Source organism: Gallinula chloropus (assembly GCF_964237585.1).
Source record: "Gallinula chloropus genome assembly, chromosome: 4".
NCBI classification, from domain to species: Eukaryota; Metazoa; Chordata; class Aves; order Gruiformes; family Rallidae; genus Gallinula; species Gallinula chloropus.
Window position 1 is genome coordinate 55,001,214 of NC_140088.1, and position 25,574 is coordinate 55,026,787.

Consider the following 25,574-nt stretch of genomic DNA (forward strand, 5'->3'; position numbering starts at 1 on the left):
TCCTTTTGAAGGAGGAGATATGAATATGAAACCATATTTTAAAGCTAGAGCAGATTAGCCAGTTAAGAGGAACTCAGTAAAAAGACAATTTCAGACATCTGGAAGTTTCCAAACAGAACTGCTATCTTAGGTGATAACATGTTTTGCCCAAGCTTTGGATGGGCTGGAAGCCCGACTTTAAACATAAAGATGGGAGCTTTATTTGCATGCATGTTTCATTTAGTCGCAAACTGTCAGGAAGGTATATCTACACAAAGTGTTACGGAAATATCTTTTCAATCATTTATAAATGAAGCTTTCAAATTTACATACTTAATTGCAGAGACTACACAAGTGAATGCCAATGCACAAAATCAAAATTTCTTAGTGCTAAAGGAAATGCGCATAGGGAGTAACTCTGTATATCTATAGAATCAATAAGTATTTATTTTGTTTTATTATGATTATTCATTTTGCTACGTTATGTGTAAAAACAGAAAATTCCTTATTGTGTGGGTTTTTAGTGACAACTGAGAAAACAGCGGTTCATTAGTCAAAAATACTTTTTTTGTTACTTTCAAGTGGCAGTTGACTACTTTGCGCATACTTTATACATGCAAACATTATCATATTAACTATACAGCCTCCTCTCAGTAAAGACAAACCTTTTGTTTTGAAATCCTGTCTGTATTATAGTTGCTGGGGGGATTTCCAGGTCTTCAGCAGGATGAGGATTTAATCCTCAGTCATACTCCTGTAAAGAAAGAATATTGTTTATAATCCTGTAAATAACTCTCTGATATTAAGTATGATGTTAAATATAAGTATGATTTTAGCACCATCTAATTGGCTTCAAAATCCGCTGTTGTTAAAGTAACTGTTCTTGGGTAACTCAGCCTCATGTTAAATTCAGCCCCATGGGTTTGGTGGGTCAAAAGGTGAATCCTGACTTGGCTGTAAAATAAATCAGGATGTTTATTTCATTGAAACTTTAGTTAACTAATTTGAGAAATGTTTACAAATAAGATGAACTGAAACCCAGAGAAGTGTTGTGGTTTTTTGGTTTTGTTTTTTTTTTCTTCATGTATTAATTGCTATTGAAAGGGTAATCTGTGTTTTTTGCCTTGGGGCAGGAGATAGAAAACTGCATCTGAAGTTTCCCATTTATTTCTAAATAATACAGTACTGTATAGAAAAGTCATAAAAACAGAGACTGTAAATTGAATTCCAATAACTCTATCCTGTGAAAAACAAAACCTCCATCTAGTAAATGGGAAAGCATTATTGACAATTATATGCAAATTACCAAGCTTTTGGCAAGCTCTTCAAAACTATTATCGTATGGCATCCCGGTAAATTACATAGCTATGCCAGCAATGTAGAATTGTTCATTATACTTTATTGATATATTTATGTTGTGCTATATTGAAATATTTTGCTATGGGTCTTCGGAGACTTTCTTTGCTTATTTTTGCAGCCGCTTTTCTCTTGTGTTTTGTACTTACCCCCACCCCTGAAGTCAGAACTTCTTACAGAGTCACTGGGCCAGAGGGAATCAACTTTCATCAGCAACATCACCATCTGCTCTTCTTTACGTCCCCAGGACCACCAAACGTGCAGGCAAAATTTAGGTGGTGTTTTGTTATCATAAGACTTTCTCAGAGTCCTGTGCATATCCTCCCTTTTCAAAACCCTGCTTGTTCTTCATCTCAGGTCATGTATTCCTCTACATGCCCCAAATTCAGTAGGCTATGTTTCTTCTTAAGCTGAGAACACAGCAGTTTCCATTGCTGCTCTGCTAGAGAGTGTGTGCGCTCTCTCTATTACAGCTTATATTTAATAAACGAGGAACAGGCACCCTGTTTATGTTTATTCATACCAAGTTTAGATGTTACTTTTGAAGATAAAGAAACAAGTTTGATGATACACAATACCAGCTACACGCTCTGCACTGATAGCAAACTTTAGCAATCAAGGAAAGATAAAAAGGTTTTGGAGAATTTAATCACGTACTTCAAAGTAAACTTAAGAACATATATTTCAGAAATTGAGATAAAATATGAATGTTTAATTTATCTTCTTTCTTTTTCACCATGAGTGTTTCTGAATCTGTTGCTAATAACCTCATTGCTTCTGTCAGCCAACACCTCTTCTTTTTTGGGCTTTTTTTTTCTTCCTTTGTTAGAGGGTTTTTTCTTTCCTGAAGTAACTGTTGTTGAAGAAAGAATCTTTTAATTAGCTCTTAGCTTTCTGAAGGATGTGACTGAGGCTTAACTTTGCTTGGGAAAAGGACACATGTAGTTTGGGGTGACTCAGTATATTTCACACAGTTACTGGAAAGGAGAAAATTGATGCAAAAATAACCAGGTCATAAGCAATGACATGCTGCGGTTCAGCTCCAGTAGAGAACCTGGTTCCTTGAGTAGCCTCTGATGATATCTCTGTGTGATGGCAAGGACAATCCCATGCTAGTGTTCCTTTTTTGACTGGTTGTGTAAGTAACATAAGAAAGAGGTTTCTCTAGTGTAACCTGAGGTAATTGCAAACTTGTTTGGGCAGGGTATATAACCAAATATGAAGGACCACCTTGCCAAATATTTGCCTTTTTCTCTTCTGGACATTGCTAATTGGATTCTGATGTTAAGGACATGCACAAATAGAACTCAAAACATGTCTCTGCCTTTTCTCATAAAACCACATATAAATTCCTGCCCTGAAATTACGTTATTTAAATTTTACTTTGCAGCCATTTTTGCCCAGAATTAATATACTTGCCCATATTGTATCAGACAGCCTCCATGTCTGATGTGGCACATGGTGTGGTTGGAGAAAAGCTGTTTGTTGTGTCTTTCTTTAGGCCCCTAATCGTACAAGTGGATAAGCCTGAATGAAAGGCAGCTGCCACAGAAGGAAATATAATTTTGGGCAAGATTTAAGTTCATATTCTTTTTTCCAAGTCCTGTTGAAATGCAATTCTGGTACATGTTGATGATATTCCCAAAGGCCCCTTTCTTTTCCATACTGTAGCTATAAATGTGTCAAACTGAGGATGAAACATGACCTGGGTCAGCATATTTCAGAATCCCACAATTCTTTTTCCAATGAAGGGTCTGGTAGTGGGGAAAGAGAGGAAGAGAGAGATATCTTTTACTGGGATGGGGATACAAAGAATGCAGAAGTAGCCATAGGATTATTTGCAAGCATCACTGAACCAAAACCTTCATTTGCACTTGGGGAGCTTCTTAAAAAAGAAACCAAGCCATCATGTTCAGGGTGAAATTTCAAAGCACTTGGTTTTGACCTAACTGTAGTCCTGTTAAAATCAACAGCAAAATAAAACTGACTGACAGGACAGCATTCGCTATCAAATTGAGGATTTCTGAGAATTGTTTCTGTGGTTAAAAGTTAGTAAAGATAAAATGTCTACCTAATCTACCTCATTTGCCGGGGGACAAATCTCAGGAGAACTTGTTTGATTTCTTTTGTTTAGCTTTCTCTCTGGTGGTTCCACAAAGTGATCGTGATAGGACAATGAAATTGAATGAAAGAAACAAGGCATTAAACATCTTGGTGGCAAGTAGTGCTTACAGCAAAGTTACTAGTGTAGAAAGATGTTTGCTTGAGGTAAGAGGCACTGAAGGCATAAGTGATCTTCCAAACACCACCAGTTACCAGTTTTATGGAAATGAGGGTGCTCATCTACTATTTTAGGTTTTGAAATTTTAAGACTTGCCGGAGCAGAATCACTCTGGTACTGATTAGCATGTTGAATCACTTGATCAGATGTGTTCATCAGCTAAAATGAGGGGAACTTAGGAATCAAAGGAAAGGAAATTACCCCTTATATCCTGTACTTTCTTTGGTGTTCAAAACTAACTGATTGGAAAATAAGAGGAAATATCCCACATTTCTGCTGCATGGGTCTCTTTCACTGCCTCCACAGGACAGAGGAAGAAGTCAGGCCTAGCACTGTGTCCTAGTAGCTACTAAGGAGCAAGATCCTTCTGAAGAGTTGAGGGCTCTGCCTCCTGGGTTGCCATTCTGGCTGAAGATGATCAGGATTAAAGGGTTTTATTAAAGGGGAGGATATGAGAACCATCTGAAAATGTATTGCAGTTTAATGCTACCATTTAATGTCCAGCCTGTGACCAGTGTAAAGAACTCACGGTAAGATACTTGCTTACAAGTTAGCAGGCGGAGTTCAGATAAACAAACATTAATATCATGAGCAACTTCAGGAGCTGGACCATGTAAGAGGTATCAGTCTAAAGGTCAACCTCTAGAGCTTCAAATTCAAGCACAGTTTTACAAATCGACAGCTCAGTGATTTTCCCAGTGTGCCCATGTATTCCGTATGAACAGCAGGACTGCTTTTTTGGCATATGAGTACTGCTAAGTGACCTCCCGCTGTGTTTTGGGTCTGTGCTACGCCAGCTTTTCAGTGTAGCTGGCTTCCTTCCTAACACTTGCTCAGTGCACTTCCAACGAGAAAGCACACATCCCAACAGCTAGAAGCTACATACAAGGTGTTATGTCTTAGCTCTTCTTTTTTCCAATTTTCTTTTGCATTTTTTTTCCCTCTCTTGTTCTCCCGGCAGTAAAATGCACGGGCTCCCAGGAGAGTTCCCCCCCTGGCTACAGTTCATTTACAGCTGGTTTTAGAAACAGCCAGAGAGAGGAACACTTTGAAACAGAGTGTCTGCTGCCTACCTGGCTGAAAGAAGAAAGTGCACAAATCCAGATATTAAAATAGATAAAGATCTGGTAGTTTTATGGAAACTCTAGAACCTTAAAACCTTTGTTTGTTTTGTATTTTACTCAGTTATCTGAACCTGTTCTTGCTTTCCTAGCAGAGGGCTGCAAAGCGAAATGTAAACAGACAAAAGGGAGCAGAAATGAGGATTTAAAAACTGCATACAATTATAGCGGAGTGTGAAGAGTTTAGACAGAAAATCCTTCCATTTGCCTTCTCTGTTTAAAATGAATTGCTGCAGATGTTGGACTGAGTAACTAGTAGCTTACCTATTGCTAGCTGCAGGGGAGAAGTGTGAAGCTGGTAGGTTAGGTTACTTGTTTTTTTCTGTTTCAATAACATGTGGGGCATCTCCGTCTTGTATCATGTTTGATTTCCATGAGAGACCAGTGGTAGTGGAAGAACAAAAAAAAAGTGTGACTTGATAAATCTGGAAAGAGCTGTTTTCTCTAGTCCCCTTCAGAGAGTATGTGGTCTTTGTAGCCCTTGGAATTCTGCCTGATTAGAAGAAAAAGCCAAATAATTTGACACAACAAAGCAGTGCACAACTTCAGCTTGCGAGCGGTGCCTTAGTAGCTCGCCTGTCTTTCCAGAATGTGACAAGTGCCTGAGGAAAGGCAAACAACTCGTATTGTGAGAGGGAAGGAACGAATATCAAGTGCTGTTGATTTTGGAGGGGAGGAAAAAAAAAAAGCCTTTGCACAGCAAATGAAAATAGAAATGCAAATCAGCTCCAAATACTTAACATATCTGATAAACAATTGTGTAAAAATAGAAACTGTAGACAATAAAGACCTTCAGACATTTGTATTCACATTTGTTGTCAGCTTAGCTGAGCAGCGTGCCGGCTTACGCTGCTGGACATGAGCACGTATTCACACCGGACAGCCCTTTCAGTGCCACATGCAAACATCGGTTCCCAAACATCCATCCAATAATGAGATAAAATAAATTGGGGCAGCTGAAATTACATGCAAAGGATAAAATGCTGTTCAGCGTTTCTGAAAAAACCTGAAAAAAGTGTATAATGGACAATTAAGGAGCTGGGGGTGGGAGGGATACAGGGAGGAAGAAGAGTATAGCCTAAGCATATGGTGTCAGTGGTGTCAGTCTTTACAGATCATGTTTGAGCTTATTGTGCCTGATCTACTTAATGGTTGTTTTCTGAAAGCTGTATTTCAGCTGTTCCACAGTTTAGAAAAACATCTGCTTAGACTATCACCTCCACAGCTACATACTGTAGAGAACTTTATATAGTTATGTAACATATAAAGAAGCATTGACAAAAGCAAAGAACATTGAATCCACTGAGCCTAGGGTGGATCACATCTCTTCAAGAATTTATTTTTTAAGCTTTTTAAGACCAGATGAACTACTCCAGCATGAAGGATGCCTACTTCAGTGCCTGTCAACCTTTTTTGTTTCCTATTGTGGTGTTTCTCTGTACCAAATACAATTTTTTGAAAATGCAGGTACCTTTTCTATATTATGTCGATGTTTCTTACAGTACTACTATTCTTTCAGAACATTCAGGAAAAATACAAGCAATAATTTCTACTGCATTTTGAATTTCCATTTCTAGGGAAGGGCATTGCAAGTGTTGTGATATCTGCTTAACACCATAACAACACATCCATATGTCTCCAACCAAGGCCTGTCTAAGGAAAAAAAGCAAAAGGAAATGGAAATCTTAAAGTAAGATTTAGCATGAAATCAGATCCTTTTAAGCATTTTTGATTTGCAAGGATATGTTTTTTATAATCACAATTTTCCAGCCTTCTGAAAGTCCAGTTGTTTAACATGACCTGATGACAATAAATGGCCCCAAATAAATAATTCCTAAAAAATAAAGACCATTAAGATCTCAGACCAGCAGTCTAATTCATTATCACTAGGTAAAACAGAGTGATTTCTCTTGAGAAAATATAATACAAACTCTCCTTAGATCAGTAGGATGTCTATGGGATTATTCCCTACATGGGAAGAATATCTAGTGAATGCTAAACTTACTGGTTTTTGCCTTTAATAGAGTGGGTTTTAAAAATTCTTATACCTTTAGGGTTTAATCCTTTCATCAATCTGCAAATCAAGTAATGGCATTAAACGTTAATAAGACATCACAAATGGACAATTGGGTGGGTTTTTTTTTAAAACAGCAGAACTCTAGGACAGAAATGCTTCAGCGACCGCTAGCTCCCCTTCCCTGGTGCAGACTTTGCAGATGAGATATATGCTTACGCTGATCCGTTCCCCCAGCCAGCCTGAACAAGTTGTTCAAGGCTGTTTTCAAGGAGTTAGGCTCTATTGTGTCCAGTGGCTACCTAGTGTTTGCAAAAGCTCTCAGTACCTTGCCTCTTAGTTTACACAGTGGAGCAATGGTATTTCTGCAGGAATGGCAGCGCTCTGTATCTGAGGGAAAACAAATGAAAAAAGGAAATCATCAAGAACCAGTGTTATAGTCAGGCAGCAGACTCAGAGGCGATAAATCAGTGTTCTGGTTTTCCTCGTCAAGTTTAAGCCTTGAAATTTTGGTGAAAAATCAGTCTATTTCCTTCTCTCTAAACACAGGCACAGGAGCCCTGAAGTGCTTCTATCACGCCTGGAAGCTGCTGTGGAACGGCTCCATCCATGCTCATTGCTCCCTCTAGCTTCGCTGTGCAAACTATGGCCTTGAATTCCCATCTTGTTTCCCTAACACCTCCCACAGTGCACTAATTTTCATCTTGTTGAGAAGCACTACATGACGGGATATCCTGATATCCTCATCTTTTATTCTACAAAACAATAGCTTTATGAAAATCCTCATTTTCAACGGATGTGACATGGTTTGAGAGGGTTTTTCTGCTCAGGAACCTCATTCTTCCCCTTTTTCTTCTGACAGCCTATTTATCTCACCTTAGCTAAATCATCTATATAGATAATAATTCATATTCCAGTTGCCAGTAGGTTGGTTTTTTTATGTTTCACTACTGTAGGTGAGAAACAAATAAATCCATATTCTTCCCAGCTGAAATTATCGTTTATTACAGCTTGTTGTGTTGTATTTCATTCTCTGTACAGTCAAGAATATAAAGCCAGTAATACTTCTCCAAAACTTTCCTGTTGTTTTTACACAGTTTTCCTTCTCACATTTGATATCTTTTTTCTCCCTCAATCTAATTCCCAGTGTGCCTTGCATATGTGCTGCCCTAGTTATAATAAATCTCTAAATAATAGCCAGCTGACCATCTCACTTGATTCTTTTAATCAAGTCATGGACTGTGGCCAGCAGGTCAAAGGAGGTGATTCCCCCCCTCTACTCTGCCCTCTCAGGCCCCACCTGGAGTATTGTGTCCAGTTCTGGGCTCCCTGGTATAAAAAAGACAGGGATCTCCTGGAGGGAGTCTAACAGACGGCTATGAAGATGATTAAAGGCCTAGACCATCTCCCATATGGGGATAGGCTGAAAGAACTGGGGCTATTCAGGCTTGAGAAAAGAAGACCAAGAGGGGATCTTATTAATGTTCATAAATATCTCAAGTGTGGAACACAGGGGGAAATGGCCAGCCTCTTTTCAGTTGTCTGTGGGGACAGGACAAGGGGGCAATGGCTTCAAGTTGGAGCATAGGAAGTTCCACACCAATATGTGGTAGAACTTTTACATAGTGAGGGTCACAGAGCACTGGGACAGGCTGCCCAGGGGGGTTGTGGAGTCTTCTTCTCTGGAGATAGTCTGGACACCTACCTGTGCAACCTGTCCTAAGGTCCCCCTACTTTGGCTGGGGGCTTGGACTCAATGATCTCTGGAGGTCCCTTCCCTATGATTCTGTGATTCTGTAGCTACCCTGAATTTGCACACAAACTCCTAAGTTGAAAGGGCAAAAGTCAGGATAAAGGTTTAACTGCAGAATGAAAGCAGTAGCAGTTTCCATGAGTCTGTTTTTATTAATTCTTGTTAGTCATTGAACTTTAGGATCCACCTTGCAGATGAAATCTGCGTAGTTTTTTACCTAGCTGAAAAGTAGATTCCTTTCTGATGGTGGGTGGTACCTCGTAGGAATCATCTACAGATGAGAATCTCAGTGTACCTGGGAATAGCTCATGAAGAAGAAGGATCTCTGGGTTGACTAAAGAATCCTATAGGTAGTCCAATAAATTACTGCTGTGACCCAAGTCTTTATATGATCCTAATATTAATTTCCAGCTACACACAGAAAATATTGCTAAAAATTTCCAATTTTATGTGATAGGCCGGGTTGTTTTTCAGTATGCCTATCTGTACTCTCCATGGATATGTCTTCAAAGTAGATGGTTTCTCCTTAATTCAGCAACTCCTAACTCCTTGTCCTAGTGTATTCTTCTCCATTTATTTGTAATGCTTTCGTGAGAGGTATTGAAGATGGGTAAAAACCTAGGGCACCATTTACTAATGGATTGCATTAGGAAAATTGGTCAAAAATGTGGCACTTGGTGTTGTTTCGTGAATTGTTCTACCTTGATTGTAGTAATTAAAGCATTTAGTGGACATCACACTTTCTGGTTTGCGAATTGGAAACTAAGGAACAGCGAGGCTTTCTGAGATTGTGCATGTTTTATAAGAGGGAATGAGCTTCATTTTTAATAGCACAGTCTGTCACAACTTGGTAATGAGTCCAAGTAAAAGCCATACACTGTGAACATACCAAGAATAACCCAAAATTTCAGACTGCGGGGTAGTAGGGTTTGGGTTTTTTTCTTCATCTGCTTTTTCTCTCTCATCTAGTTAGCTGAGGGATTACAAAGGCTTCTGTAAATGTCAGAAGTTTATGTCATAATGTTTAGCACTCTGTAAAGGCTTGCACAGCTTCTCTGTTCACATGGTACTTACTCGTTATGCAAAATCAGTTAGAAATTTCTGACATGAAGTAGCAGTAGCTCTCCCAGATAAAAACAAATATGCTTATGCCATTTTAGGTGCTCATCGAGGGTCTGTGTTTTTTTTTTAAATTGTATTGTTATTTAGACATTATTTACTCCTATTAGTTCTAATAGCAGCTTTTCCAGTTGAAGTAATATGGCTTGTACAGTTAAAATCCCTTGTGGATGTCCTGGAGGACATAGCCTGTACATGCACCGCAGGACTCATTCCAAACTTAGAAGGCTGTAAATCTGAATTCAGTACATGTAGCCATTAGGAATTAACACAAGATATAAAATCTCACTGACTGTGTTTATAAAATGTCAGTTGTGTAGCTTCTGGTGCCTAGAGTTGTGTTAGCACGGTAAACTCGGGGTACTGTATGCCTGCGGTGGTGGTCTGTGCCAGGCAAAAGCTATTGCTCTGTGAGGTGTCAGTGTAAGAGGAGGCTCTGGGGTGGGTGATGCAAGTCAGCCCGGGGAAAAGAGCATGGCTGAGACATTTTGCCTCTGAGGGAGTGCCGGGGAAAACACTGCCCAAACCAGTGATTTATGCACTCCTATGGTTAAGGTATAGATTGTTCAGGAATTGCAGTATTCAAAGTTTGAGAGGTCTATTCTCAAAAATCAGAGAATCCTAAAGCACCAATTCATTTTCAAAAAATACAGTAGAATTATGCTTTCATTCCCTCCCCTTTGCTTTCTCCAGCCTTCTCTTGGAGTAACATTGTGAGATTCTTCAAATCCCCGAGGCTCTCGTTGCTTCTGACCAGGTTGCATACATTACAAATTAAGGACAAAATGTTCGGGTTTCTTTTTTCTCCCTCTTTCTAAAAATGCTTAATGTTTTTCGTGCTGTAGTTTATTAAAATACAATTTTAACTTAATATATTGTATCTATATTTACTTTAAAATTACATTAATCTTACATGACTCATGTCTTGTGTGGGCATAATGTATATTGCACAGCATGTTGAAGAGAATTGCCTTCAGATGTTGGTTGGATTTTTGAGGGAGGGAGAATTGGGGGGTGCACAGCTCAAGCGGGTCCCCGACTTTCACCCTGGAAGTCAGCATGATCCTGCTGTTGATATATTCCCTTTAACAAAGCGAAACATTGTTAGCAGCATGTAATATCCACAAGCACAAAGAAATCTCAAATTGCAGTTTTTCTCCTCTGCTAATATCCTGCTATCTTCACTGATAACAGGACATTACCGAAGTGCTGCACGATGTCTTTTAAAAGGTAAACAAAGACCAGAGTATCATACTGTACCGGTTTAATGAAATGCAAAGATAGCCAAATAAAGGGAAGATGTTTCTTATTACTGCTGCTTCTTTAAGAAAGGTGGTTGTTTTTCTTGAGTGGAAAAATGTCAGCTTTACCCAGTATTCCCAGAAGCATTGGTCCAGCCTATTGCATATTTGGAGAGTCAGTGCAGTTCAGGCACAACAAATTGTAAAGGTTCGTATAAAGCTATGCAGTCCCAAAAGATCTTCGTTTGGCACTTTGGCCTTGAGAAGTCCATGGAGGCAATAGACTCATAGAAATTTAAGGTGTTTACAAACTGTATGCCAGCCACTACAGCACTTTCTGGAATGCTGCTTATTCTGTTCGGGTGAGGTTTCCATACCCAGCTGAGACAGGGTGTTCTGCTACTGCCATACATCACATTCACAAATCAGGGAGAAAAAAAAAAAATCTTTCCCTGCCTTTCTTATTTCTTGTTCTCTGTTTTATGCAACAACATTTTTGCTAAAACCCTGTTTGCTTTCCTTACATCAAAAAATAACCCCTCACCCATACCCAGGTTGCCGTAGCGGTTAACTAGATAAGACTACTTGCCTTCATTTACTTCAAACAGTCTAGGTGGCCACAGGCGTAAATACACACACTTGTATGAATTTGAGAAATTTCTGAAAGAAATTTGTTCACAGTGCTCTAGTATTCAGGATATGACCACTTAAGCTTGCTTTTCATCTTCAGCCTGAATATTAAGCCTGTATCTTTTATTTTGTGAAAAGCTAGACTCATTGCCTGTAACCCCATGAGATGAATTGAAATCTTACCACCTGAATAAAAAAATCTTGCCATTTGTTTTCCAAAAATACTGCAGTTTCCTAGCAATCTTTTCATCACTTATAAAGGAGCATTAGAGAGCTGACTACAATCCAGCTGTTCCACCTCTTTAAAAAAAAAGTGCCTTTCTTTTTTTCAGATATGCTACAATGAAGGTATATGTGATAGACATACACCTCTAGCTAACACCATGAATAAAACTAGTGAGGATGTGGCATGATATGTTTTAATAGTACCTCAGTATGCATCAGAGTACCAATTTTATGTCCTTGGAGAATTTACGTGATGGTTGTAAGTGCATATGAAAGCTGAGGCTGCTGTGTCTTCAGTGCTAGTCCTACTTATGTTAACAAGATTACGCTGAAGGAAAGTTGAGACAGATGTTCTCATTCCTTCATCATTCTGCCATGCAGGCAAACTTTCTTTCTATCTGACTGAATATGATGGAGAGGTTTCATTTTGGGTAAAAAAAAAACAAACGCAAAACCCCATAAAAAAGGCAGGAAAAAAATGCCAGGATCAGAGAAAAGCCTTCTAGTCTGATGTTTAGGTTATAGTTCTCTAATGAATATGTAATTATTTATAACATGTGGAACAGTTTCAACAGCAGAGAGTGGGAGCTTTAAAAAAATAATCAAACAGGCTCACTCCAAAATGCCTCTTCTGGTAGAGTTTATGGGAGATATCAAAGGAAATAGAAAGTGTAGGTTTGAATTCTCTCAGCAGACAGAGGTGGGAATGAAACCCTCACCTCTCAAATTTAGGGTAATTGCAGGGAGCACTGCAGGCATATTTGTTAAGTAGTGGTGATATCACATCATTCTTGGCAAATCTGTCTTTTATGATCATCTGTAAAATGTAAAAATCCTTGTTTTTAAACTTGTAAATGTCTTCTGAATGACCAACACAGTATTTTTTCCTGCATGCATTCTAATACTGGATTTATTAGGGAATGTGCAGTTCTAGGTCCCCTATCACGAGTTTGATTTCCGAACAGCCATTTGAAATACTTTTTGGGTTTGTGTATACATTCTTGGGTATATGAAGAAATGTATTTTTTTAGAGGAAACACACCACTTTCAAATATTTGTCAAGTACATCTATCACTTTACATGCAATAAAAATGCTTTCCATTTGGTGGAGGCTCGCAGAAATGTGAAATCATCTTAACTGTTTTTGACATTAACTTAAAACCCAAGTTTCTTATAGAACCACAGAATCATGGAATGGTTTGGGCTGGAAGGGACCTTAAAGATCACTAAGTTCCAACCCCCTGCCATAGGCAGGGACGCCTCTCATTAGTCTAGGTTACCCAAAGTCCCATCCAACCTGGCCTTGAATACTGCCAGGGAGGGGGCAGCCACCACTTCCCTGGGCAAACTGTTCTTGTTTGTATGCAATTCATAGTTCTTTCAGTGATACTTTAAACTATGATATAAATTGGCTTCCCATGATGACTTTACTAGTCATAACAGAAAATCTAATAGAATTCAAAACCTGATTTTACATAAGCTTTGGTCAGACAATGTCAGAGCAAATTTGCCTCACAAAATCCTGCTACATTAGATGGGGAGGATGATAGTGATCATTATCATCTGTGTTGCATCAATCGGTGCTCCGTTTTACTTTCCTCAAGCTGTAGTCAACCTTTCCCCTTCTTGGCAAATTTTATATGTACTTCTACTTTCTTTTTGTGTACGTGCTAAGAATGGATGAAAAAAGGCAAGTTGGCTTTCATCTCCATAATTAACACTTGCATGAAGCATAAAATGTGAAAATTAGAAATGAGGATGCAACTGAGGGGGGAAGCTGAACCTGCCTGATCTTTTCTGGCTTGAAACCGCTTGACAGATCAACCCTTTGAGATTCAAGTTCTATTCAGTGAAATGTCAGTCGGAAGCTGCTGAGTGGGAGGGACGTCGTCACTCACTCCTCAGAGACAGCTAATCATATCGCGGCGAGGAGGAAGAACTGTTTAATGCCTGCAGACTTCAGTTTTCAGAGAGGCTTGTGAATTGCTCTTTGTAAATTTGTTCTGCCAGGGTTAGAGGTAAGCAGGGTGTAGGTACACGATTTCAAACAAAAGCTTCCAAACTGAGCTCTCCGGCAACCGTTCTCAAGCATGAGCCCCAGTATTTACTCCCCATCTCAATGCCCCAGCTTCTTTTTTACACCAAGGAAAAGCAGCAAATAGCTGGAGTGAAGCTAGGTCGGAAAGAAAAAAGATTTTTTGACATCATGAGAGTGTGTTTCAGTGTTTGCCTCTGTTTACTACCTGGAGCATGCAATAAAGCTCTACTGAATTTGAAGCCAGATTTGCTTTTGAATAGGGAATGAAATAACTATTTTTTAGCACTGAGGTTTTAAATAGTATAAGATTGGGTAGCAAGGTGAGCAATCCAGAGTTGAGTTGTTTGAGGTAACAATGCCTGAGATATGAAAAAAGGGGTTCTTAAATATATATGAACTTGTTTGGTACAACAAAAGCTTTAAAGTACATTGCTGCCAAAAATGAATAGAAGTCATTGCTCTGTCTTAGGTTCTAGGTGTCCTGGTGCAAACTTGTGAAAGTAAGAAGCAGTCTAAACACAGCATTTCCACTCTCCTGGACTGAGTAAACTCTTGACATGTTTGGGTATGAGACCTAGATGTTGGGTAGTTTTTCGTACTCCTGTCAGAGACACTGTGGTCGATGCAGGCAGGTTCTCAGGCAGCCAGTAGATATTTGCTTCAGAGACCAGATGCTCCTTACCTAGTGAGTCCAGGACAGGAACTGACAACTTCTAAATAAAATTAAGACTATCAGTAGTGCCACCACACCCTGGGACTATGTAGTCTGATGAAAGGCTTTAAGTCATCTCTTTCCTTTTGGCATTCATCACTTGCATGCTGTGGAGGTATGGAAAGCTGAGTGGCACATTAGTCATGCGAAGCAGGCATGCTTGTAGGCACTTTAGGGACTAGCCAGACTTTTCTGAGAATGGCACTCTTCCTCAGGCTCTCCTTTTTCTGGTGATGCCCCCTTTCAAGCTTTTCAGTCCCGGCATGGATCTTGGCTGAGTTCCTATATTATGAACTGGAACACGCTGTGAGAAGAGAAGTCCAGAACTAGCAGAGACAGATGAAAACGACTGGGGGGAGGGGGGGGGGGGGGGGGGGAAATGGGGGAAAGCTGAATTTCTTTAAGAAAACATAAAAGCTGTGGAACTGACCCTCAGTAGAGCCTGAGACTCTCCAGGGTGCATACATAATTTTGACTGTATCAAACACTGCACAAGAGAAGCAGTGTAGACACACCTGTAGAGTTTTTTTAGCTAAGCTGAATGTCACACTGTACTATGTCTGGTCCAAGGGGGAGCTCTGGTATCCTTGGAAGGCTTTGCTCTTGGAGACTTAAACCTACCACTACCTAGTTCCTCTGTTTCCATCCATGACATATTTGCTTTAAAGCAGAGGACCCGCCAGAGGGGATGGTGTTTTTACTTGTGTTCTCTTGATTGTGGTGCATCTGGAGAGTAATAAATAGCAAATAATTAACTGGCATGCTGTCTATTGATTAGAGATAACCAAAATCAAGCATACCTATCTTTGTGATGACAATATATTAATAAAAATGGTGTGTAACCTTGATCGGTGTAGATTAAGGCAATTTTTTTCTACTATCTCTGAGTGCATTACCTTCATTGTCCATTGTACATGTATGAAAGATGGTCAGGGTTAAAATATGGTGGTTTAGAATAATTTGTTAGATTAGAAAGCCAACAATTGTGATAAATTAAAAAATTATTTTTATTGTTTTCTTTGGAAAGGCATTTTAATACCATTGATTTAGATGTATGTCATAATTTCTAATTGGTGTGTAAGAAGTAGAATAGGTTTGTGGGGGCTAAGATAAGTCCCTTGATGAGAAATACAGGGAACAGATGACAGAAATGTTCTACGCGGATAATAAGTGAATATGAATCTCCCACACATCTATGGGAACAAAGAAACAAACAAACAACTTACTATCTGAAACAAAAGAGTACACTTTAAAGCCCAGAGCTTTAAATTAGTTTTACTGCCATTTAAATTTATTTTTAATGTAATTAGTATCAGCCAGATAGAATTTCATGCTAATGTGTGAGCATGTATGAATTCATCCAGATACATAGGAATGCGTAGGTAATATATTTTGCAGTTGAGCACCGTTACCAGAATGATGTCATCATGCAAAGAGATGTTCATACTGTATAATTACCTTATGACAAACACATACATTGGGATTCTAAAGAATCTTCTATCAAAGAACTACACTATTCTGCACGGTATATAATTTTAAATAGAAGTGTTCCAGCTGTTGCCAGTACTGCTGTGAAGTTTGTATCTAATCACACTCCCAGCAGAAGAAAGCCTTATTCCTGATTTAATGCTGCTATTCTGGTCTGAATTTTTAAGAGTCCAGGTTTTAATCCCCAGTGGTTTTGCTGGGCCATGCAAGACCAGCTCTTTACAAGTGTTAAAGCACCTAAAAATTTGAGGTTCCCCCACCCAGTGATGTTTCCAAAAACATTTTACCATTTTCTGCCCTTTACAGTGCCTGAAGAACTTTTAGTTGTGTCTAGTATTGATCATCTCTTAGGAGAGAACCAAAAAAGCCTGTATTAACAAAAGAATAGAACATGACAATAATTCCTGGGGAATTATGTTCCCTTTTACTATCCTTCCAAAAATTGAGGTTTTAGAATGCTGGGTTCAGAGACAGGGATGAAGACTGACGCACTGGGGAAGAGCGTTCACCAGGCACATGAAAGGTCAATGTTTTTTACACCAGTTTATGTGAAAGGAAAGGTTGTCAAGGCTAAGACTTCAACAACTTCATAGCTGACAACAAGACAGTCTGAAATCCAGGAGTCTTACCTGCTTTGTTCATAAATCTTGTTCTCCATCACCTAAATCCTTGAATGATGGGCTAGCATGAGATATATTAGAAGAAGGAGACAGCTACACTCCTGTCTCAAACTGGCATAAATCAGCCTCTGTGCATGTATATATGTGAGAATGTGTAGATACAAAGTTATGTGTATATTTGATTTGGTACTGATATTATTGCTAAAAAAAGCAATTTCCAGCCTGCTCCTACCCACCTTCTGACAAGCACCAAACTAATTTAAAAAGAATGCCATGTGCCCTTTTGAATTTTGATTTTCAGCTTTCCTTTGCCTTCAAGATGTAGCTAATTCAAATTAGTGTTCCATAACATAAATGGATTTGTGTTTAGAAGCTATCAGTCTTTCCATTGTTGACTTGGTAAGAAAAGCATAGTAAATATGATATAAGACTTTTTTCAAGATGTCTACTACTGCTTTGGGTTTTTTTCCAAAAGATTAAAAATGAAATAAATTTAAAAAAAAAAAAAAAAGAGTCTGAAGAGGAATAAATAAAAGGCCCAGTGAATTAATATATTTATACCACCACAAAGATAAAGTGTCCAAACATCTAAAAATGTTTCTGACTCTTGACAGCTCACCCTTTCAGCCCCTGTTTATAACAGAACGCTTTTGCCTGGCCTATCTAAATACAAAACAAATGTTTTAATAGGTGGGCTTGGAACTAGCCAAACATTTGCCCTTAAGTTCTCAGCCACCTTTTAAGAAGACAAAAGACACTTTGTAGAGAGTACCAAAAGTTTTCAAGAAGAATTGGGGGTTCATCAGCATTGTTCAGCACAAGGCTGCAAATAAGCCTCCTTTTGAAGAGCAGATGAGCTATTAAATAGGCTTATAGTTCAGTGCAGTCAGATTCTGTGACTGAATTCTGAAAGCAAATCCCCTCGGTGAAGATGAAATCCCTAAAGAAAGGCCACGAGGATCCCTTCCTACCTTGCTGCCCTGCCTTCATATTACTTTGTGTTGACCAGGACATGAAAACTGCTGAACTGGGAACTAATTTTTCAAAACCAGGCTTTGCATACTGAAATTCATTTAGCTGCAACCTGGTGGGATCAGCTGTCAGGAATTCAGGTCAGGTTCCAGGGCTCTGAGGACAAACAACAAGCAACCTCTCTTAAGGTACTGCTGCTTTAATTTTGACATGTCCGTACTGAAAAGAGGCAAGAAATATGGGTAAACTGTGCAGCCCAAAATTTCCTACTGAAAATGGAGTATCTGCAGAAAAACACCAGGACACAAGAAGTGCAGTTAGTTATCACAAGAGAGTTCTTCAAGTGAAATTGAAGGTAACTCTCTTACGGTCGGCTCTAACCACCTGTAATTTGGCGCGCTCTGTTGTCAGTGAAGAGAGAGAAGAGGGCATGTCTGCAAAGCAGTTCTTTTAAGAGGAGGAAAGTCAATCCCTCTGTATACCTGTCTTGAGCAATATACCTTCTCTGAAAGTAAGGACAAGTTCAGGATGGCTTCAGTCAAGTCAAGACTATGTCCATATTTCTTTGTTTGAAGTCCTTAGTTCCATCATGTGTTGAGCTCCTCTGGGAATATTCCATGAATCAAAGGCCACCTATTTATGAAGTTCTTTTTGAGTGAAAGTTGAGATTTTTATAGAAGAAAATGAAAATCTAGTGAGTGTAATCAACTTTGCTTCAGTTTTATCACCAAATTTACCACCCTAAACTTGTATTTATTCCTTTGGAAAACCTGGCTTTTTCTTTCCTATAGTAAATCTTATAATTACATTTATAAACTTCCCATGGAACACTGAGATTCACCTTAGTTGAAAAAGAATATTTGTATTCTGTTTTGAGATTTGATTAATCTTCAAGTTAAAAGTTACTTGTGTGCACTCATACACATGGAGACCATGTTCTGCATTGAAACATAACTGTGATTTGTATTACATGCTGTCCCTGTTAATGGATATGCTGAGCTTCTCTTTCACAGAACCTTTTCTAATTGATGAAGGTAAGAAAAACTATTAAAAAAAATAAAATTACGTGGTAGTCACATTTCAAGTTGCTTATCAGAATGTTTGGAATAGGACCAATTTTTAAATGTTTCTGTTACTTTCTGTTTGTAATGTATCTGTAGAGCTACCAGCCTTCAACCCAGTGCCTGTTCCAGGGCTCACCTGAGCCTGCTCCAGGTCTCTGCACTGCACAGATCCACTTAAACAGCAGGTCAAATGGTTTTAGATCCTTGGTGTATTAGCAGCACTGGTCCAGGACCGTGGTATCTGTTTACATTTATTGTGTTGGGGTATTTCATGTAGCTGCAGAGTGTTTACATGACTGCTTTAGTTTAAAATAGATAATCATGCTACTATGAAACTCTGTTATTGCAGATAGACTAAGTTGTGCTTACTGCACTTATGTGTTTCTCCATTTTTGGTGTTTGGGATTTTTTTTCACATGGAGTGTGTGTGTATAGGCATGTATGCAGTATATATATATACTTTATATATATACTTTATATATATGCAGTATATATATATACTTTGCATAACAGCTGTGCTCCTCTATCTTACTCCAGCAACCTTTGTTTTTCATTCCAGTAAGTATTCTTGGCTTGGTGATCTGGCACTGGATTTCTGTTTATTTCTGTTAATAATTTAGTGAAGCAAGAAAGGAAGGAGATGGGGGACTCAATGTAACTGAGCAGTGCTGAGTAACTTCTTTATACATATAGAAACCTCCTTTAATGCTCTCTTTTGCCTCCTGGTTTGGGTGAGAAAGCTGTAAAGTAATTTTTTATTTGCAAGCTCAAATTATTTTCACTGATGAGAGTGCATTTCTAGGGAATTCTTACTTATGCCTAAATGTGTATCTTTTCAAACTGAAGGTTTTTTTCCAAGAGTTTGAAACTCTTTTCTCAAAAATATTTAGGTACTGCATTAGATGGACTGGCATAACTACACTGACTGTAATGGGGTTCCTGCAAGGATACTTGTGCTGTGCTCATTGCTTCTCTTTTGTAGCTTTAAATACAATTATCCTTTACTGATTTGATTGGTATTGAATGATTGCTAGGTTTGGACTTTGCATTTTCTTGATAAAACAAGTATTGAAAGTTCATGAGGTTTTTCTATACCTAATTTTAGAAATGTTAAGTGTTAAAGTAGTACAAAAACACAGCTGGCCTGATAGCCATAATATAGGAAGAAAAAAAATAGCAATTGTCAGACTGAAGCATGTAGCATGATATACACAGTGTCATAAAACCTGTGTGCAGTATAGAACCATATCTTTTGTGAATAGCAGAGGCACCTCCTACAAATTTTAGCCTACAAGTCTCTTCCAGTTGCTAATTTAGTTTGAACTGCAACCCTTAAAGCCTTATGCTAACATGCAGCCCACATGTCTTTAATATTTATGTAGCACAAATACTTGGTCTACCTATTTCTCCTTAGTGCTCTCTGCTCCCTTGTTAAATAATGAGACCATCTTCCACCTAATCGTGTGTGTGGTTTTGGGGTTTGGTTGTGGGTGGGGTTTTTTTGTTTTGGTTTTTTTTTTGGGTTTTTTTAACATTTTGGAGACTGTCTCCCTTGTTTGTGGAATCAGGGTGATCTGCTATCAGTCCAGTTCCATGTGTGTCCTCTAGTGCTTTCTTGTCTGGGGTTATTGGTTTATACAGAGCCAGTATGTATCCATACTACCAGAGGTTAAGAAAGGGATGAAAATGAAGATCACCCACATCTTTTTTCCCTTAAAAGGATAGGCAAGACCTTGATGTTCACAAACAGAAGACTGTAGCATGCTGTAATGATTTGGGCAAACTGAGTGAACAGATTTATGAGCCTTTTGTCAGAGGAAACCCTGGATGTGCTGGCACAGGAAGCAATCATGTCCTTGATTAACCAAGCCAGTCACTGATGACAGGGAAAAACAGAACACTTTTTCTGGAAAAAAAGAAAGAGGGAGTTAGCTTTCTCTGTTTTTTAAAAAAAATATTATTTGGGAAGAAAAAGAAGGGAAAAAAATGGGAAAGGTATATGGTTCAGACTTCCTTTCTGGAATTTAATAGGACTTCTATTTTTCTTTATTTTGCTGGCACTTCATGAGGCTGTAAATGTGATATATTAGAGCTGACCTAGAATATAATCTGTTACTGGGTTGTGTGTTTATCCAGTCCAGGTAATTATTTTCTTAAACATTTCTGACAATATTTCTGAATTGCAAAAAAAAGCAAATGGCAAACAGATATGTAGAGATCGCCTATTGTAAAAATCCAATCTGTATTCCTAAATCTTGAGAGTTTCAGCTGTTCAGCCCTAATACAAGAACACTAAAGTCCATTAGAAATGAGCGGAGAGTAATAGGAAATAGGAAATGAGAAAATTATATAGAAATGATTTGCATCGTTCTGGATCAGGGTGCAATTCGCATCGCTTGATCGCAGATAACTTATGCATCTGTCTGCATGACGTAAGTTAGCAAGTGGAGGCAGTAATTTGCTGGTGGGGTTTGTTGATAAGAATATAGGGAAGTTATTCCATGTTAAAGATTTGACAACATAATTTCCTTGAGGTTTATGTGCACACACATTTTTGGATGAATACCCTGCAGAGGTGCTTGCATACTGTAATTCTTAAGAAGTTTGACAGTTTATAGTTAAGAAAATTACTGGTTATGATCCCTACCATATTGTTAAAGCTGATGGCTAAAATTTCTATCACAGATCAAATGTTCTGGAGCATTTCAGTAGATAAGAGCAGTTTAAATAAGGAACTTGCAGAGAAAAGTCTTGCATTTTTTGAGTCATGCATTCCAAGAGTAAAAAATAAGATGTTTGAAAAGGAAAAACGAGATGTTTTGAGAAAAATACAATTAATTTGTGGAGAGTACTCGGCATTACTCATTAGGAACTATGAGAAAGAATTCAGAACAGATAGTGAAACATTTCAATGTTTTAATGTTCTCCCTTGAGTTTACTCCACACAACATAATAAGAAGTTGTTGTGCATTCAATGCATCCATAATACCCATATGCACACAGAAAATATCTTAATTTTGGTTTGTGTGCTTGAGAACCAAAATAATCTGTTGTCAGAAGACACTGATCAAAAAGCCTGCTTTCCCTAGTTTTATACGTATATGGACAGAGATGTATGAGGAGAGCAGGGAGCTAGGCACAAGTCTGTTTTACGTTAGGTCAACTTAAAAAGAACAAGAACATTTTTAAGGATTTAAGGACAAAATTTGGGGACATGGTAATTCCAGACACATTGTGTGGTGTCTACATAAACACAGAAATAAAATATTTCAGAAATAAAAACATTTTATGTATACTTTCATTAAAACTTGTGTTCATGTTGTGAAGTCTATTTCCTTTCTGGCCATTTTAGTAATAATTGTAGTTTTCTACAGTTTCTAAAAAAAATAGTAGTTTCTAAGAGGTTTTATATGCTTATTGAGGGCGCAATTTCGATAACGAGTAAATAAACAATAAATTATTACTTTAACTGCCTACTGCTCTATGAAAAAATTGAAATGTTGTCTAACATGTAAGTCAAGAGCATGGAAGTGTGCTTGAGCCTATGCTATGATCCGTAACTTTTTTTTTTTGGGGGGGGCATAATTATATGAAGAATTCAATATTCTACTTAAATATTTTACTTGCTAATTCACAAATCTTTTCTTCTGCTTTCATGCTATAAGGAGTTATAACACAATGTTCATTTACCATAAAATATTAGCACAGTTTAGGGTTAATCGTCACCCAATCTTATTATTTGCTTCAATTGTTGATAATGAGGTAACAGAGTAACAAGGCCCTACCTAGTAGATCTTTACTTCATCACCCACAACTGCCTCCTACATTGCTTCCCCTTTTGTTACTAATAATTAAAACAACTAATAAATATTAAAGAAGCTAAACAAAAGCAGTGCTGGGTGGGATTTTACTACAGCGTAGGGAATTGGTTGTTCAGTCCTGGAGGCAACCAAAATTCTGTAGGTGTCTCAGTGAAAGTGGAAATACTTTCTTGCATATAAAATACTGGCTGTAATAAGTCTGTCCAATCTACATAGGACCCAAACACATATATTTTCTTTTATCAGCAAGGATAGACTAAGTCTCTATATTACTTTTTCTTATGCTTGTAGTAAAATATTTTTACTAGCCTTTATTAATCTACTATAGTAGAAGACTGTCATGTTTATATGCCAGGTGCAGAGAAAGAAATGTGTCCTTAAACACTGTTGAAATCTCCTAGTTTAAATCTTTAAAGTACCGAAAGGAGCTCTGTTTCACCCACACATGTGGTCTGTGGAGTGGTTGTGTGCAAGTGGGATTCTTGGAGCACAGTGCAAGTCAGGCAAACACCTTCTTTGGGAGAGGAAACACGGCTTTTCAGTTCTCCCTGTCACCTCCTAAAGGGTTGGTTTCTGCCTTTCTCTAGACAGAGCAGACATCCTCTTCCCTGGCCACCCTTGGAAGCTGTGGTCTGCTATTCAGGGCCAGCCTGCCCTATTTTTTTTGCCTACTCTTTTGCCATTCATCTTATATTTTAGGTTTCCTTTTTTTTTTCTTTTTTTCCATTCATGGACATCAGTGATGAGTGGTGTCCCTCAGAGGTTCATATTGGAACCAGAACTGTTTAATATCCTTATCAATGACATAGTGGGATTGAATGCATCCTCACAAGTTTGCAAATGACACCAAGCTAAGTGGTGCAATTGACATTCCTGAGGGATGGGATGCCATTCAGAGGGACCCGGACAAACTGAGGAAGTAGGTCCATGTGAAGCTCATGAGGTTCAACAAGGCCAAGTGTGAGGTACTTCACCTGGGTCAGGACATCTCCCAGAGTCAATACAGGCTGGGGGTTGAAGGGATTGAGAACAACCCCAAAGAGAAGGACTTGGGGGTACTGGTGGATGAAAAGCTGGACAGGACTCTGCAATGTGTGGCTGTAGCCCAGAAAGCCAGCCCTTTCCCAGGCTGCATCACAAACAGCATGGTCAAAGGAGGTAATTCTGCCACTCTGCTCTGTAAGACTCCACCTGGAGTACTGTGTCCAGCTCTGGGGTGACCAGGACAAGAAAAATACTGAGGTGTTGGAGACAGTCCAGAGGAGGGCAGTGAAGATGATTAGAGGGCTGGAGCACCTCTCCTGTGTAGACAGGCTGAGAGAGTTGGGGTTGTTCAGCCTGGAGAACAGAAGGCTTCGGGGAGACCTTACTGCAGACTTCCAGTACTTAAAGAGGGCTTATAAAAAAGACGGGGACAAACTTTTTAGTAGGGCCTGTAGCAATAGCAGAAGAGGTAATGGTTTTAAACTATAAGAGAATTGATTTACATTTCATATTAGGACAAAGTTCTTTCCTGTGAATGTGATGAGACACTGGCACAGGTTGTTCAGAGAAGCTGTGGATGTCCTCTGCCTGGAAGTGTTCACAGTCAAGTTGGATGCGGCTCTGAGCAACCTGGTCTTGTTCATGATGTTCCTGCTCATAGCAGGAGGATCAGGCTGGATGACCTTTGAAGGTCCTTTCCAACCCAAACCATTCTATGATACTTTTGTGGAGTAGGAGAACCACATTAGCTCCCTTAGAGAAAGAGGTGCTCCTTAACATAGAGAAAATTCCTCAATTAAGAAAAAAAAACCCCAAAAATCCATATTTGGAAGGTCTGATGTTATTCAGTCTTCCCACCATAAGAACTGTAAGGAAGCAGTTACTATTCTGTACATAGTCCTTTCTATCCTTCAGTCAACATGGCGGAAATTCCCACCCTTCACTCACTCCTTTAAAAAAGTAAATAAAAGCTCAGCAATTTTTTAAAGCATAAGCTTAACAAACATTACGTTAAAGGGAAAAATACTGAAAAGTGGAAGGAAAAAAATGTCCCTTTGGAGTGCTAATGTGGTTTGCATTCAAAGAGGAAGTCATTTGTGATTAACAAGGAGGTAATGTTTCCCCACAAGGGTGGGCCATAGATGATGAATAAATAATGTAATCAAATATTAAATTAACTTTATTTTAAAAACTTATTTGCATGTTACTTTGTAAAAAGCTTATTGATGTAGTATTTTGTTTACTGTTATTGTTCTGAGGCAATTGTATAATAAGGAGAGAATGGGAGCAGTAATAACCTGCAGTCTTTTGACAGAAATGCATATATATTGATTATTTCTAACAAATTTGTGAGCTTTTCCACCTTTCTGCATCAGAATTTCTTCATGAACAGTTTCTTTACCATAGTTGAATGTTTCTGTAAGGATGGGGCTGTAGAAAATTTCTGTTGTCCATTTCTGTAGAGAAATTCTCTTTGTCACTTTGTAGCACACTAAAGAGAAGCAATAACATCCAGTCCCTGACAGAGGCCAGGAGAGAGGGTCACGCCTTGAGGAAGAAGAGGAGTGGCCAAAGGAGGCAGTCTGCACTTACCTTGTCTCCTACAGAGCTCCTCTGGGGTTCTGATGAATTACAGCAGGCTGTGGACAGGGCCAAGGCAGGGGCAAGGGGTCGGTGAGGTAGAAATGGCCCTGCTCTCTGTTGTGACTGCAGCAGACAGTATTTAGCCTTGAGGAATTCCACGTGCTGAACAGGAATTTAGTGCATTTTGGTAACAAGGTTTGTCCCATTTTTGCTTAATCTCCTGTGAAACTGGTACTTTCTGTTAGAGGTTTCCAGCGGGAGGGGAAGAGGGCTGCTGTGTTTCTATTCTGCCTCATGGTGTGCGGCATGGCAGTACCATGGTGTTCTTCTGTGATTTAACTTCGACTCTTTTGCTGTGTTTCAAAATTACATAACTTTCACAGAGTATGTCTTCTGAAGGACTGTATTTCATGGTCTGTGTGATACCAGGAAGGGTTGATAAAACATGAGAAGATTTAAAATGATGCTTCTCCAAAGGAGTCCGTTGCTTCTGATAACATGAATTGATTTGACGGAAGTGTTTCTCTAACTCACTGGCAGGTTGCTTATGTAGTAAATTAAAGACTGAGGTT